Below are 15,758 nucleotides of genomic sequence, written 5' to 3'. Positions count from 1 at the left end.
TAATCCGGATGTAATCCGGCCCATGGACGCATACCCTAAGAAGCTTTTGATGGTTATAGGAAGCAATTGATTGCAGTTATTTATTTCAAAGAGTGTTCAACCAAATATTAAGTTGAGGTTGCCAACAATTGTCTGGCCTATTTTTGAGGTTTAGTGTGAAATCATGCCCAATTTGCCTTTTTTTTTTTTTTTTTTGTTTTTTTGTGTTCCAATACACAAGAAATAAACGTGTATAACAAAATGTGTAATTGCAATACTTTTCTGGGAGAAATACCGTATATACTCGAGTATAAGCCGAGATTTTCAGCCCAAATTTTTGGGCTGAAAGTGCCCCCTCGGCTTATACTCGAGTCACGGTCGGCGGGTGAGGGGGAGAGGGCGCTGAGGCATACTTACCTGCTTCCGGGGCTCCTGGCGCTCCCCCTGCCCGTCCCACGGTCTTCGGTGCCGCAGCTCTTCCCCTGTTCAGCGGTCACGTGGGACCGCTCATTAGAGAAATGAATAGGCTGCTCCACCTCCCATAGGGGCGGAGCCGCATAATTCATTTCTCTAATCAGCGGTGCCGGTGACCGCTGACAGAGGAAGAGGCTGCGGCACCCGGAGACCAGCTGTCCAGGGGAAGGAGCGGGACGCCGGGAGCGGGACGCCGGGAGCGGGACGCCGGGAGCGGGACGCCGGGAGCGGGACGCCGGGAGCGGGACGCCGGGAGCGGGACGCCGGGAGCGGGACGCCGGGAGCAGGACAGTATGTCATATTTACCTTCCCTCGTTCCACCCGCCGGGCGCCGCTCAGTCTTCGCGTCCTCTTGTTCTGACTTCAGGTCAGAGGGCGCGATGACGCATATAGTGTGCGCACCGCCCTCTGCCTGATCAGTCAGTGCAGAGAGACGACGGGACGCTGAGGAGCTGCAAGCAAGAGAGGTGAGTATGTGTTTTTTTTTTTTTATTGCAGCAGCAATGGCACAGATTTACCGTATATACTCGAGTATAAGCCGACCCGAGTATAAGCCGACCCCCCTAATTTTGCCACAAAAAACTGGGAAAACGTATTGACTCGAGTATAAGCCTAGGGTGGGAAATGCAGCAGCTACCGGTGAATTTCAAAAATAAAAATAGATGCTCCATACTGTTCATTATGGCCCCATAGCTGTGCCATATAGTGCTCTGCACCATTATTGCCCCATAGCTGTGCCATATAGTGCTCTGCACCGTTCATTATTGCCCCATAGCTGTGCCATATAGTGCTCTGCACCATTATTGCCCCATAGCTGTGCCATACAGTGCTCTGCACCATTATTGCCCCATAGCTGTGCCATACAGTGCTCTGCACCATTATTGCCCCATAGCTGTGCCATACAGTGCTCTGCACCATTACTGCCCCATAGCTGTGCCATATAGTGCTCTGCACCATTATTGCCCCATAGCTGTGCCATACAGTGCTCTGCACCATTATTGTCCCATAGCTGTGCCATACAGTGCTCTGCACCATTATTGCCCCATAGCTGTGCCATATAGTGCTCTGCACCATTATTGCCCCATAGCTGTGCCATATAGTGCTCTGCACCATTATTGCCCCATAGCTGTGCCATATAGTGCTCTGCACCGTTCATTATTGCCCCATAGCTGTGCCATACAGTGCTCTGCACCATTATTGCCCCATAGCTGTGCCATAGTGCTCTGCACCATTATTGCCCCATAGCTGTGCCATACAGTGCTCTGCACCATTACTGCCCCATAGCTGTGCCATATAGTGCTCTGCACCATTATTGCCCCATAGCTGTGCCATACAGTGCTCTGCACCATTATTGCCCCATAGCTGTGCCATATAGTGCTCTGCACCATTATTGCCCCATAGCTGTGCCATACAGTGCTCTGCACCATTATTGCCCCATAGCTGTGCCATACAGTGCTCTGCACCATTACTGCCCCATAGCTGTGCCATATAGTGCTCTGCACCATTGCCCCATAGCTGTGCCATATAGTGCTCTGCACCGTCCATTATTGCCCTATAGCTGTGCTGCTGCTGCAATAAAAATAATAAAACACATACTCACCTCTCTTGCAGCTCCTCGGCGCCATCTTCCCGGCGTCTCCCTGCACTGACTGATCAGGCAGAGGGCGGCGCGCACACTATATGCGTCATCGCGCCCTCTGACCTGCACAGTCAGTGAGGAGAGAGAGAGACGCCGGGAAGATGGAGACAGCGCCCGGCGTGTGGAACGCGGACAGGTGAATATGACATACTTACCTGCTCCCGGCGTCCCGCTCCTTCCCCCTGCCTGTCTTCGGTGCCGCAGCCTCTTCCTCTATCAGCGGTCACCGGCACCGCTTCATTAGAGAAATGAATAGGCGGCTCCGCCCCTATGGGAGGTGGAGCAGCCTATTCATTTCTCTAATGAGCGGTCCCACGTGACCGCTCAGGGGAAGAGGCTGCTGCACCCGGAGACCGTGGGACGGGCAGGGGTAGCGACAGGAGCGCCGGGACTAGGTGAGTATGCATCAGCGCCCTCTCCCCCTCACCCGCCGACCGTGACTCGAGTATAAGCCGAGGGGGCACTTTCAGCCCAAAAATTTGGGCTGAAAATCTCGGCTTATACTCGAGTATATACGGTATGTGGAGTATCTATGGGGCAACGGTGCAGAGCACTATATAAGGCACAGCTTTATGTGGAGCATCTATGGGGCAAGGGTGCAGAGCACTATATATGGCACAGCTTTATGTGGAGCATCTATGGGGCCATAATCAAAGGTCAAAGGTGCAGAGCATTATATATGGCACAGCTATCTATGGGGCCATAATCAAAGGTGCAGAGCATTGTATATGGCACAGCTTTCTATGGAGCATCTATGGGGCCATAATGAACGGTGCAGAGCATTATATGTGGCACAGCTTTGTCTGTCGAGCATCTATGGGGCCATAATGAACGGTATGGAGTATCTATTTTTAATTTTGAAATTCACCGGTAGCTGCTGCATTTTCCACCCTAGGCTTATACTCGAGTCAATAAGTTTTCCCAGTTTTTTTGTGCCAAAATTAGGGGGGTCGGCTTATACTCGGGTCGGCTTATACTCGAGTATATACGGTACTTCATTTTCTGCAACAATTTCAAGGGTGTCATGACTGTATATAGTAAATATAGTGCACTCCAGCTTCCACATTGGGCCAATTTCATATGAAGCTGATTAGCTTATATATTCATTTGGGATTTGGAGTAAACTGGGATACACTGTCTGCTCATAAGGATAACTTGAGAGTATACACACTTTGAACTGCTGGTGTACAGTGACTATGGCCATATGGATATTATAAGAGAATATATGCTGTGTACCACTGGTATACACACTGTCGAGCAGGCGTGGGGACTCGAACATATTTTTTGAGCACGACAAAGTCAGTCTGTTAGCACCCGAGCATGCTCGAATAACACCTTATCTGAGCATATTCACTTTCTAACAACTTATACCTCACCCCAGAACTGATTCATACCCAGAGAGCTCAGTTCTGCTGTATAGTTTCCTCTGTGCTGCTGCAGCTTGTATTTGTATGAATGAAGAGCAGGAATCCCTCTGAGATCATACCAGCTCAGTTGGATTGCAAGTTAGAGAGGGCGCACGAATAGAGTTGAGTGAATTTGGTTGGGCCCCTGCTTATTTGGGAGTCTATAGCACTTGCCAAATAAGCTGCAGAGGGAACCCCGATACATGGAGCGCGCCGCTTGATCAGCGCCGCAGCTGCATGTGTCGCGGCTGTGTCACTGTCACATTATATGCATGGAGAGCCCAACAAAAAGGCTCTCCATGCATGTGCTGTGACGGTGACACAGCTGCAACACATGCAGCTGCGGTTCCGGACAGCTGATCAGCCGGCGCGCTCCACGTATCGGGGTTCCCTCTGCAGCTTATTCGGCAAGCTCTATAACTTGCCGAATAAGGAGGGACCCGAACAAATTTGCTCAACTCTACTCATGAAAAGGGAAGTATTGGTGAAAATGCAGGATACCAGTCATATAATAGCCAGAAATGATGTTATGCTTCAATTTCACATCCAAGTAACTTTTGAGAATAAGCTTTGTCAGTATGGTTTTCTTTTAAGTGTATAATGTTCAGTCATAGTTCCTCAGCACATGTGCAGCTGGTACCAACTCTGCTTGCTGACTTAGCAGATTATAGATGGAAGGATAATCCTACTATAGTCCCCTAAATAAAGTGAGAGCTTATAAGGAGGGCTGAAGTGTGATCTTATTTAGTGATGGCTGGATATCATTTTTTTTTTTTTTTTTTTTTTTTTATCTGCCAGTGAAGAGCCAGTGTAGAAGCATCTAGTAAGGTTACTTTCACTTGTGTGAAAAAACTTGTGTTTTTCAGCTTCCGTTACAATCTGTCGGTTTTTTTTTTTTTTTTTTTAGAATGCAGGATCCTGTATTTTCCCATAGACTTGTATGTGGGAAAGATGAGGCAACCACCTTTCAGGGCTGATATACAGCATTCTATAATGCTGTATGTAAGCCCCAACCCGACATGTAAGATGAGAGCTGTTCTTATACTCACCTGCAGGGCGGTCCAGACCGAGGGATGTCTGTCGTCTTGGTCTGGCGCCTCCCTTCTTGCGATGCTGTCCTCATTCTCGCTTCATGTAGATGGTTTGTCCCAATGTCCTCCATACAGTCTCCTCGGCACCACGCTCTGGCGCAGACATACTCCTCTGACCTGTTGAGGGCAGAGCAAAGTACTGCAGTGCGCAGGAGTCGGGAAAGGTGAAAGGGCTGTGTTGCCTGCGCACTGCAGTACTTTACTCTGCCCTAGTCGGGGCAGAGGAGTACGCCTGTGCAGGAGCGCGATTCCAGGGAGACTGTATGGATGACTTAGCAACGCGTCACCCACACAAAGCAAGAAGGAGGGTGGCATCGCAAGAAGAAGGCAGACGCCAGACCAAGACACTTGACACCCATCGGAACGAACCGCGCCGCAGGTGAGTATAATAAAAGCGCTTTCTTATCTTTCAGGTCGGGGTGGGTACAAATACACAGCATTATAGAATGCTGTATATCAGCCCTGAAAGGTGGTGGTCGTATCTCCCATCAGCCAAACCTGGTAACAGGTTCCCTTTAAGGGGTGGGCTTGCTGGACCTTTTTGTACAGCTGCTTCATTTGATCTATTAAGTGGAAGATGCAGTCCATTTCATTTCATACAACTATATGTATTGCTTTGAACTGCAGCTGTAGCAAAATAGTTCTAATCGATACAAAAAGGGTTAGTGTAGCGCAGGCCTTAGACCCACGTTGTGCATGCCAGTCACATTAAACAAATCGCTGTAGTAAGATGTGCCTAATTCATTGAGGCGCATGCCTCTTAATGGCTTGGGCGCATCTTACCTCTGTGCCTACAGCAGAAATGTTACTCGAAAACGACTTGATAAATCGGGCCCATAGACAGCAGAAAAGCCAGACCAAATCTTTTGTATGTGAAAATACCTGCTTGGATTTGGTGGGTATTTAGCCAGGCTAATTGAAAATCGCAGGGAAAAAAAACCCTTTAGAGTTTAGACCATGTTTCCACGTAAGAAAATTGCATGTTTTTTCTCTTCTACAGGTATCCTTACCAAAATATGCCTTAACAATCTGCTTTGATTGTGTTTTTGCTACATTTTTCACTTGAGATGTTTTTGGTGCAGATTTTTATTTTTTTAGTGTTGGAAGTGTAGAAACGCTGAAAATTTGCTCTTAAAAACACAATGATGTGGTGTTTTTTCCGGCTATAAATAAAAGCCTATTGGGGAAAAAGAAACACCAAATCGTCCACTTTACTTCAAGTGTTAAATGCAGCTGAATTTCTGCAAGATTTTCTGTGAAGAAAAACCGCAGCATGTAGTAGTCTGATAAATTTCGCGAACAAGTCGCGGTACACAACAAGGTACACAAACCCATGGAAATAAATGGCTCTGTTCAGACATCCATTAACCCCTTCATGACCGGAGCTTTTTCGTTTTTCGCTCCTTCTTTCCAGAGCTATACCTTTTTTTTATTTTTCCATCAATATGGCCGTGTGAGGACTTATTTTTTGCTTGCCGAGCTGACATTTTTAATGATATCACTTTTGTGCAGATACGTTCTTTCGCTACGCCTTTTAGCGGTCATGTTAATTCTTTTATTGATCGGGCTATTCTGAAAGCGGCGATACCAAATATGTGTAGGTTTGATTTTTTTATTTTATTTTGATTGGGGCGAAAGGGGGGTGATTTGAACTTTTATGTTTTTATTTTTTTACATATTTTTAAACTTTTTTTTTTTTTTTACTTTTGTCATGCTTCAATAGTCTACATAGGAGCAATGCTCAGATCACCTCTATGCAGCACAATTACAGGCTTGCTATGGGTGTCGCTCATAGCAATCAGCAGCCATAGAGGTCTCAAGGAGACCTCTAGTTGTGATGGCAAAACAGCGTCGACCCCCGATCACGTGGCAGGGGTCGTCGCTGCGCATATTTCCGGACTGCCGTCCGGAAGTGCATTTAAATGCTTGCTGTCAGTTTTATAGCGACATTTAACTACAATAGGCGCAGGCGGATCGTCATTCTGCTCACGCCTATTGCAGGCACATGTCAGCTGTTAAAAACACTGCCGGAGCCCACTTCAAAGCGGGGGATACTGCCAATTGACTTACTATTCCGTCAGCTGGCAGTAAGGGGTTAAAATGATTGATCAGTGGTTATACATGTTGCAAAGAACTGAAGAAATATTTTCAATAAAAATTAATTGATTTTAAAAAAAAAAATCAAAGAATGAGTTACTTCCAAGTTTTATGGATGTCTTTTCCTGATCCGATTTTGGAGATTAGATTAAGGCATGCTGAATACGTCTGTGCCATCTCCAATAACAAATCGGGTGGCACACCAACAAATCTCAGATGTTCAGATACATACCAAATATGTATTGTGTGCTATGGCTTGGGATTCAGGAGCCTTCTATACAGTTTTCGGTCCTGTCTTGTAGGACTAGGAAATCCTTTTCTTAAGTCTGAAGTGAAGTATTGATGGATTCTATTCAGTATCAATTTGCTATGAACCTGATATCATTTTTTTTGTTTTTTTGGTACGATTTACCTTTGTAGCTGTGAGTTGTCTCCTTTTAGAAATGGAAGATTAAAGTGATGGCCACTCAGAAATTACCAAATATTTTGTGTCCTAGACCACTGTGGGTATGAAATGGCTACGAGTGGACAGCTGGGATTAACTACAGTAATGCCAGAGTATTCAGGTTATATAGCATTATGTGGTGTCATCCACATGTCAGCTGCCTTTTGTACCTCTCTGACGTCCTATGAAGGTTGCCATTTCATTTGTGGACTGTGTGCCAAGACCCACCAATCTCTAAACAAAAATTGTTTTTTATGCAAATATTCAGCTGCATTTTACAGTACCAGCGACGTCTGGGATTTCAGAATTCTCATGCACACACCTTGTTTTTTCTCAATATTTTTTGCTTTGCTTGTTTTTTTTTTTGGTTTTTTTGCACAATGGAGCTTGTCACTTTTTTTCATCAGTTTTTCCATGGCTGTTGAGTCGGCAAGCCAAATCTGACTCGACTCCTCAATTTCTCTGACTCCTGACCCCACTACGCCGGTCACTACTGAGCATGTACATAAAGTGCAGCACAGATTCATCTCCTTAGATCAGGAACAGAACAGACATTTATAGGACATTTCATCACTTTCTCAAATTATGAAAACATTTACAGCACATCCTGCATTGTACTACTGTACCCAATTTATTATAAATTTTAGGAGTTGATCCATTTTATTTCCACGAAAATACACAGACTCAACAGACCTGTTTTTTAGTTAATACTTAATAAATAACATTTCCCACATCTCCATTTACATCAGTACGATTTTGGAAACCTACTTTTTTTTTTTTTGTTAGGAAGTTATAAGGGTTAAAAGTTGACCAGCGATTTATATCTTGTCAGAGAGAGAAATGATTGTTACAGCCAGCACATTTTTTTTTTGGTGATTGCCATTATTCACTGAATAACAGTGATCACGTGATCGGACACTGGAAAATCAGTCCCTGATCATGTTCTCTGGGGTCTCTGCTACCCCCAGTAGCTGAGTCCCCCCCCTGTAGATTTTCTGACCCTAGGGGTAGGGCGCTACATCCTTATTCCCAATTGCCGTTTTAAAAACCTTGGTGGCCACCATTTTAATACACATTGGCGGTCACTAAGGGGTTAATTAAATCAGTGATGTGTATAAAGTAAACATTAACTGACCAAGATGTGAGTAAACAGTATCCTACAAATTCAATGCAATGCCAATGTCTTAAAGCGAACCTGTCACCCCCAAAATCGATGGTGAGGTAAGCCCACCGTCATCAGGGGCTTATCTACAGCATTCTGTAATGCTGTAGATAAGCCGCCGATGTTACCTGTAAGAGGAGAAAAAGACGTTAGATTATACTCACCCAGGGGCGGTCCCACTCCGATGGGCTTCTCGGGTCTGGTACAGCGCCTCCCGCACCGCGGCTTCGGCGCAGGCGTACTTTGTCTGCCCTGTTGAGGGCAGAGCAAAGTACTGCAGTGCGCAGGCGCCGGTAAGGTCAGAGAGGCCCAGCGCCTGCACTCAACAGGGGAGACAAAGTACGCCTGCGCTGGAGCCGCGGTGCGGAGACCAGAAGAGGACGTCATGTAATGAAGATGGGAGGCGCCGGAGCGGACCTGAGACACCCATTTGACGGGGCCGCCCCTGGGTGAGTATATTATAACCTCTTTTTCTCCTTTCAGGTAACATCGGGGGCTTATCTACAGCATTACAGAATGTCAACATATGTCTTGCATTGCTGACCTGTGTGAATGCTTCTGGAAGCAAAGCTGAACTGTGGGATCCTATAAAAATGCACCAAAACCTGTGTTTTTGACAAGAGTGCAGGTTTTGCTGCAGTAGAAAAAGCTGAAAAAACGCCCAGTGTGAACATAGCCTAAGTGTGGACTTTATTGGACACCTACTGTCCACTTTATAACATACTCTGAATTGCATTGCTCAGGGTGCTGAAGCACTCAGCTCTTATAGCTAATATGCATACAGAAGTCTATTGAGCCTGTACACCGCTCTCTGGACCCGCTCCCAGTCTGCAGCTTGTGACATGAGGTTGATACTGATAGCTATGAAATGAAAAAGTTTTATGATAGTTCTGAAAAATGACAGGTACAGTGTGATGCCTTGTGTTACTTGTACTGCCTGGTAAGACACCAGCTTAGTTTTGATGTTTGGCTCCCTGAAAACCTTTGCTCTGGAATGCAGAACTGGTGGTTGTTGGATCAATTGTCAGGAACACCAAGTTACTATGCTCCTGGTGTAGCAAACACTAGTGCTAAACGTGTATAGAAAGAGTCTGGGTTCTATTCTACTCGTGGTTGACTCCTTATTGTAGACCACTAAAAACAAAACTGCTATTCCTGATCGCCTCGAAATCGGAACGCTGTTGCACTGCTGCTTTTTTCTTATGACTGCTGATCGTGAGGCAAACTTTAATCTACAAAATTGCCACCTAGTTTTTTTTACCTATTTTAGATTGATGGAGGTACAAAGCTGTCACAAGGTAACTTGAATCCTTGTTATTTAATGATGTGTGTACATACATATCCACCATTAAAGGATAGGGATTCAAATTAACCCATATAATATATATATGTATACAGTGCCTTGAAAAGGATTCATACACCAACAAACGTTTTGTGCTATACAGTGGCATGTAAAAGTTTAGGCACCCCTTTTCAAAATAACTTTTGAACAGTTAAGCAAGTTGAAGATGAAATGATCTCTAAAAGGCCTTAAGTTAGATGACACCTTTCCTTTGTATTTCAGGCAAAAAATAATTTCATCTTTTACATTTTAAAAATTACAAAAAGGAAAATGAGCTGATGGGTACCCCCTTCATGTTTAGTAACTACTAGCACCCCCTTTTGAAAGTATCCCAGCTCGAACTAAGGCTGCGTGTCCACGTTCAGGATGGCCGGCGGTATCGCCGGAGCAGCGAAGCCGCTCGGTGCTAAGCCCTGCCCCCTTCTGGGACGCGATGATGCCGGATGTGTTAACTGTACACATCTGGGATCATCGCCCCCCCCCTCCCATAGGGCCCTGTGTTATGCCTTGCGAGGACGCTGCGTCCCCGCAAGGTGTACGGACATGCTGCGATCTGAAAAGACGCGCAGCATGTCCGGAGTCGCAGGCCCGCCGCGTGCGGGTTTCCACGCATAGTGGACACGGGATTTCAAAAAATCCCCTCCACTATGCTGGAACATCTGGACGCTGCGTGTTTGACGCTGCAGCTCTGCGCAGCGTCAAACAAGCAGCGTTTACTGACCGTGGACACTCACCCGAAGAGTCTTTCAGTTCTCGTTTGAGGGATTTTCATCCATTCTTACATTCTTCCAGTTCTGTGAGATTCCAGGGCAGCTCTTTGCAGTCCAGCAATGACGACCACAGGGGTCTCCTGCCAACCCTCTGGCTCCCCGCAGTCATGTGACAGGGGCGCCGATGGGCAGGGCTTATGACGCACATCCAGTTTGCGCAAGTGAAATTCCACTTTCAGAGATTGACAACAGCATTTAAGATGTTAACAGCTGCTGGTGGATTTCTATTCCACACGCGGCTGTTAGGAGCACATGTCAGCTGATCTGATCAGCTACATGTATCATGTGTTGGAAAAGGTTGGGCTCCAGCACAAAGAGGGAGAGGCGACCTATGATGTACCTATATGTCATAGGCTGTAAAGGGGTAAAGGTCCAATCTGGGTAATCCCTTCCCCTTTATCTATAAAGAACTTTTTCTGATTCTGTAAGGTAGTCTTGTTGGTGGGAACAATTTCATTTAGTACATATTAATTCCCCCACAGGGATGTTTTTGCTGACTAAGGCTGCTTTCACACTAGCGTCGGTACGGGGCCGTCGCGCTGCGTCGGCCGACGTACCGACTCATACTGTGAAAAAAATGCCCGACGTGGGCAGAGGAAGCAGTGTTACGACGCTTCCGCTGCCCCATTGCAAGGTCCGGGGAGGAGGGGGTGGAGTTTCGGCAGCGCATTCACTGACGAAAATGGTGGTCTCGATGCACAAAAAAATGTTACATGTAACTTTTTTTGTGGCTGCGGTCCGCCAAAACACGACGCAACTGTCGCGACGTGTGGCACTGCGTCGCAATGCGTCGCTAATAAGTCTATGGGAAAAAAACGCATCCTGCGGGCAACTTTGCAGGATGCCTTTTCTCCACAACGACGCATTGCGACGTTCATTGCCCGACGCTAGTGTGAAAGTAGCCTTAAGGAGTGTGGGGGGGGGATTGCAGAATGTGGACTGGATAAGGGGACGTGTTTACCCGGATTGGGTTATCTGTCAACCAGACGCATGGCCTAATTTAACACCGAGGAGCAATAATGCTTTGGAATACAGAGTATTCAAATCAAGTGCATCATATAGGCAATGCGACAAATTCTGCTTCGTTCCCTAGAGGCACACAAAAAGTGTAATTAAATTGAATAAAGTTTTTATTTAAAAAATAAAATAAGATTGCGACTTTTCTGTGTTTATTTCCATCTTTGCGCCAACAATTAAAAATTAGTCAAATTATGTGTACCCCCAATTTGGTGCAAAAATAATCTCGCAACTAATTAGACGAAAAAAACAAGTCCTTTATGTGGCCTCGTTCGTAGGAAAGTGATTATGCATCTCAAGATGCAGCAACAAAAAGTGACTTGCTCCTGCTCTCTCCATAACCTGTTTTTAATGTGCAAAAGTATAAAGTAATAAAACAAAAAACATATTTGGGATGGCATCATACTGAGCAGTAGGGCGTTAGAGGTCGGCCACTACTGTACAACCCCTTTAAGTGCCCTGATGTGCTTAATGAATTTTTTTTTTTTAAATCGTACCTCTTAAATCAGCCCACTCCTCCCACTCTGGAGCACTGTCCCCCAGCGATTTTGTTCCATCAGGCTAATGGCTTCATTGCACTGTTACAAAAACCTTGTGCGTACCACTAAGGGCAAGTTCAGACAAGGTGTGTTTTCAGCGGGGTTTTTTCTGCAGTAAAACTTTATCGGGAAAGAAGCTGCAGGAAAAAAAGCAAGTTTTTTGCAGTGGTTTTGTCATGCTAGATTTGTCTATCGTGCATGCTGATAAAGTTTAGTGTTGAAAAAGTCATATTTCATAGACTAAGGTTTTAGCACAAAAAAACAAAGCAAAACCTGATGCTTATGTTTTTGGTGCGTTTTTTTCACCACCCATTCAAGTCAATGGGTGAAAAATGCTCAAAGAAGTGACATGCTCTATATCCAAAAAACATGCAAAGCACAAAATACTGATGACAAAAAAACTGTGCATGAGATTTCTGAAATTTGACTTTGCTGCTACTGTAAAATGCAGCTGAAAATGAGCATAAGAATGCAGTAATAACACCTAGTGTGAACTATCCTATGCATATGAATATCAGTAGAGGTGTGTGTGTGTGTTTCTCCAAACGGACTAACACATGGATTGTTTCCTAAGTGACAGTGTAAGAGATTGAAGGGGATAAACTGTGGTAATCAGCTAGCTCCAATTGCTGCTACTAGAGCCAAATGCATGCAGGCTGTTTAACACAGCTGACATTCGCTTGGTGAGGAATGGGGTTCATCTTCTAAGCCTACTCCATACACTGGCACCTGAAGTGTGATGAACATGTTGGGAAGGGGTTAGAAAGCAGACATTTTCTATTTCCATCTACTTTCTGACTAGACATGAGCGAATATCGTTGGCTCCCTCCTTATTCGGCAAGCTATAGCGCTTACCGAAGAAGCTGAAGAGCTCCGATAATCAGGTGTCCGGGGCCGCAGCTGCATGAGTCGCGTTGTCAGTCACAACACATGCATGTTGACACAACCTTCTTGTAACCACAGCACTACCCACTTGACACGACCTGCTTGTAACCACAGCACTACCCACTTGACACGACCCGCTTCTAACCACAGCACTACCCACTTGACACGACCCGCTTGTAACCACAGCGTGCACTACCCACTTGACACGACCCGCTTGTAACCACAGAGTGCACTACCCACTTGACACGACCCGCTTGTAACCACAGCGTGCACTACCCACTTGACACGACCCGCTTGTAACCACAGCGTGCACTACCCACTTGACACGACCCGCTTGTAACCACAGCGTGCACTACCCACTTGACACGACCCGCTTGTAACCACAGCGTGCACTACCCACTTGACACGACCCGCTTGTAACCACAGCGTGCACTACCCACTTGACACGACCCGCTTGTAACCACAGCGTGCACTACTTTTTTCTAATGTTTTCCAATAGACACCAAAAAAAAAAAGGGAATCCTTTTAATTTCCATGTTCCATCTCCGGAAACTGCTAAATGTGTTGCAACATTTCCAGCTTCACCACGGAAGCCGCTGAGAAGGTCGGGCCGCCAGAAGGTGAGTATATCGCTATTTTTTATTTTAATTCTTTTTTTTTACCAAATACATGGTGCCCAGTCCGTGGAGGAGAGTCTCCTCTGCTCCACCCTGGGTACCAACCGCACATAATCTGCTTACTTCCCGCATGGTGTGCACAGCCCCGTGCGGGAAGTAAGCAGATCAATGCACTCCTATGTGTGCAGAATCGCCGCGATTCCGCAATTTTAATGAACATGCGTTTTTTTCTGGATTGCAATTCCGCTCAGGAAAAAAATGCAGCATGTGCACAAAAAATGCGGATTGCTTTCTGTCACATAGGATGCTTAATGTTAGCATTTTTTTCGCAGTTTTATAGCGTTTTTATAGCGAAAAAAACGCAAAAAATCTGCTACGTGTGCACACAGCCTTAATTTGTTTTTTCTTGGTCAACTGCTTGCATTAAAATGCAATCGTACTGCAGATGCTGCCAGATGTAGAATATATTTTCAAGGCAAGCGTAAGTGTTTGTAGCCATGCTATGGCAAGTGTTCACCAAGCCGCAAAATACATTTAGGTCGTCTTGTCCAACACCTAAAAGTCAAAAAACAAATGCAATGTGACGATTTCAGATGCCTTGTCAATAATTGGTGAGGAATCTATGTAAACCTTGTTGCAGCAGTACTTGACGTTTAGGGTAATCTCACACAGGGCGTTTTTGCTGCTTTTTTTTTCTGCAGCAAAACCTTATCTTGGCAGGAAAGAAGCTGCGTCAAAAACGCAGGTTTAGGTGCATTTTTGGTTAGTTTTTTGTTGCATATTTGGTGCGGTTTTTTTGGTGCATTTTTTTTTTGTCCATGCTAATGTCTTTGGATTTTCAGCAGCAAATAATACTTGTGTTTTTGCTGCATTTTTTCAACATCCATTAAAGTAAATGGGTGAAAAACGCAGGAAAAACGCTGAAAGTGACATGATCTATGTCCAAAGAAACGCAGCAAAGCACAAAATCCTGATCATATAAAAAACCAAGGTGTGTGCATGAGATTTATGAACTCTCATAGACTTTGCTGGTACTGTAAATAGCAGCTGAAAATTAGCACACAAAAAATGCAGCAAAAACGCCCTGTGTGAACTTGCCCTTAACCCTTTCACGACATGCGCCGTACTATTACTGCGCATGTCATGACTCCCCCCTTTGATGTGGGCTCCGGCGCTGAGCCCACATCAAAGTCGCGACATGTCAGCTGTTTTGCTGATCGCTATTCACCCGCCGCTATTAACCTGTTAAATGCCGCTGTCAAACGCTGACAGCGGCATTTAATTACCGCTTCCGGTCGTGCGGCTGGAAATGAGCGCATCGCCGACCCCTGTCACATGATCGGGGGTCGGCGATGTGTCAGGACAGTAACCATAGAGGTCCTTGAGACCTCTATGGTTACTGATGCAGGCCTGCTGTGAGCGCCCCCCTGTGGTCGGCGCTCACAGCACACCTGCAATTCAGCTACATAGCAGCGATCTGATGATCGCTGCTATGTAGCAGAGCCAATCGAGTTGTGCCAGATTCTAGCCTCCCATAGAGGCTATTGAAGCATGGCACAAGTAAAAAAAAAAAAAATTGTTTTTAAAAATATGAAAAAAAATATAAAAAAAGTTTAAAACACCCCCCTTTCGCCCCATCCTAAATAAAACAATACAAAAAAAATTCAAACCTACACGTATTTGGTATCACTGCGTTCAGAATTGCCCGATCTATCAATAAAAAAAAAAGGATTAACCTGATCGCTAAACAGCGGAGTGAAAAAAAATTCAAAACGCCAGAATTATGTTTTTTTTGGTCGCCGCGACATTGCATTAAAATGCAATAACGGGCGATCAAAAGAACAAAAGTGATATTATTAAAAACGTCAGCTCGGCACACACAAAATAAGCCCCCAACCGACCCCAGATCACGAAAAATGGAGACGCTACGGGTATCGGAAAATCGCGCAATTTTTTATTTTTATTTTTTTTTAAGCAAAGTTTTGAATTTATTTCCACCACTTTGATAAAAAATACCCTAGACATATTTGGTGTCTATGAACTCGTATTGACCTAGAGAATCACAATGGCAGGGTTAGTTTTAGCATTTAGTGAACCTAGCAAAAAATGCCAAACAAAAAACAAGTGTGGGATTGCACTTTTTTTGCAATTTCACCTCACTTGGAATTTTTTTCCCGTTTTCTAGTAAAAGACATGGTAAAACCAATGGTGTCGTTCAAAAGTACAACTCGTCCCGCAAAAAATAAGCCCTCACATGGCCATATTGATGGAAAAATAAAAAAGTTATGGCTCTGG

The 15,758-nt window shown here is 45.1% G+C and overlaps 1 protein-coding gene across 1 annotated transcript in view; it reads left to right on the top strand.

Moving 5' to 3' along the window:
- MED26 (mediator complex subunit 26) overlaps nt 1–15,758 on the top strand; it is an 80,908-nt gene that overhangs the window by 22,800 nt on the left and 42,350 nt on the right. The gene's annotated exons all lie outside the window — the stretch shown is intronic.

Source organism: Ranitomeya variabilis, chromosome 1, assembly GCF_051348905.1.
Source record: "Ranitomeya variabilis isolate aRanVar5 chromosome 1, aRanVar5.hap1, whole genome shotgun sequence".
Taxonomy (NCBI): domain Eukaryota; kingdom Metazoa; phylum Chordata; class Amphibia; order Anura; family Dendrobatidae; genus Ranitomeya; species Ranitomeya variabilis.
This window is presented reverse-complemented; position numbering and strand designations above follow the sequence as displayed.